This window comes from Tiliqua scincoides, chromosome 4 (genome assembly GCF_035046505.1).
Source record: "Tiliqua scincoides isolate rTilSci1 chromosome 4, rTilSci1.hap2, whole genome shotgun sequence".
In the NCBI taxonomy this organism is placed as follows: Eukaryota; Metazoa; Chordata; class Lepidosauria; order Squamata; family Scincidae; genus Tiliqua; species Tiliqua scincoides.
In genome coordinates this window covers 145,466,982-145,468,902 of record NC_089824.1, presented here as the reverse complement: position 1 = coordinate 145,468,902, position 1,921 = coordinate 145,466,982, and the positions used below count along the sequence as shown (strand labels likewise).

Sequence of the window (1,921 nt, the reverse complement as noted above, 5' to 3'; positions counted from 1 at the left end):
CATGTCATGGTACTGCAGGGGAAAAATTGCCTCCGCGGAAATTCTCTGATCCACGCAAACTATTAACCATGTAAGAGCCCTATCTTCCTATTGCATCTGCTCACCACTGCAGGACACCAAGAAGTGGAATCCGAAAGGAGCGACAGATAACTGTGAAAAGTGAAAATGGCTCCTGCAAAGTCCATTAGAATCCCCTTTGGTCTCTCCTTTTTCCGCAAGCAAGGCTTTCGTGTTTCTGCGCCTAAGCATATGTCCACATTTGTGAAGGCTAAATGCTTGCTCTTCACACACAAATGTACAAAGTGCACCTCTGGGAGGCACCAGTAGCTGCTCCCTTGCTGCTGTGATAAATACGGTTGGCAACCTTCAGTCTCTAAAGAATATGGTATAAGCCTACAGCACCTGGTATTCCCATGCGGTCTCCCATCCAAGTACTAACCAGGCCTGACCCTGCTTAGCTTCCAAGATCAGACGAGATTGGGCATGTGCAGGGTAACAGTTGCTGCCTGTGATAAATAAAGTCTGGGGATAGTTATAGATATGCAGTAAATTAAGATATTGGTCTGCAGTTGCGCCGTTTCCAGTGGTGTGAGGGGTCCAGGCTTAAGCACTGTACCAAAGGCCAGGGTGGCCAAAGACACAAGACCAGTAGCATTAGCTGGGGGGGGGGCAAAATATGTAGTAAGTACTGCAGGCGCCACAATGCAGTCTAAACAGCCCCTCCCACTCACCGTCAGAGCCATTCCAGGCAGCGATGGAAATGCGCAGGCCCTTGCCGAATCAAACAGCATCTCCTGCACATTGCCATTGCTACTCGGAATGGCTGAGACAGGGAATCAGAAGGGGTGCTTACATGGTGCATTGTGGCACCGCAGTACTTACCGTTTTGTCCCCCTCTAGCTTTGCTACTGCACTGGACTGCCTCCTGTGCTTTTAACAACTGTTTGACCTGAAGAAACAAGCTGTGAAGCTGGTTTCCACCATATGGAAACACCAGCACCTACAGATGGAGCTGCAATTCCAGGCTCAAATGGAGTGGCAGGTTAAAATGTCAGCTACTCCACCTAAAACTCCCATTGGTGAACTTTCCTGTGACATTTGATGCATAGCTTTTAGCTTTCATGTGAACAGGAAGGTTCACTTTATAGGACTTGGACACTGACATTACCTTGGCTCATTTGAACATGCCATCTTTGTTTGGATTCTTCTGGAAAGATGGCTAATGTTAAATATCATTGCGAGCCAAGGTCCCCACAATGTGTGCTGGGCAAATACATAGATTCTCTGTCCCAGTGTTAGTAATGCTGGCAACCAATACCCTTGAGCCCAGGCTCCCCTAGGCTTCCAGTAGAAATTGTCCCCCAGCTCTGTCACAAGGAGCTAGGCGTTGGCCAAAATGCTTCCTGTAACTTTTCCAGCTATTTCATGTGCTGTGAACATGGAGGTGATATCTCAGTGATGGGAGAGGCTGCAAAATGGCTTGACTTTCTGCAAACCACACCAGCACCAATGATCCAGCAACTGTTGGGTACAATATTTTTCCTGAGCCTGAGGGCAGAAACATTACCCTCTCTCTGACTGAAAACCTGACAACACTATGTGATGTGTCATTGTCATGAAGCATCATCAGTTTCTGTCCTCATTCTAAGAACAGGTGAAAATATGGTGCATACCAGCCCCTTGGAACCCTAGGAACTTTGCCACCACTGAGACCAATAAATACATAGTGGCAGCTGAGGGTTGTTTGAGAAACAAGAGATGGCTAGCCTTCTGTCTGAGCAGAACCAGAGTGGGAAGTGATTAGAACAGCCATTTTCAGCCAATGTACCAAGGCACATGGGTGTGCCACGAGTGGTCCACAGGTGTGCCACAGGAATTTGAGGGAAGGTCATTTATTAGTAGGGCTAGTGGGGGAATTATT

At 47.6% G+C, this 1,921-nt stretch overlaps 1 pseudogene; it reads right to left on the bottom strand.

Annotated features, from left to right (window-relative positions):
• Positions 1-390: 390 nt before the first annotated feature.
• LOC136650385 (5S ribosomal RNA) lies at positions 391-507 on the bottom strand (annotated as a pseudogene).
• Positions 508-1,921: the final 1,414 nt, after the last annotated feature.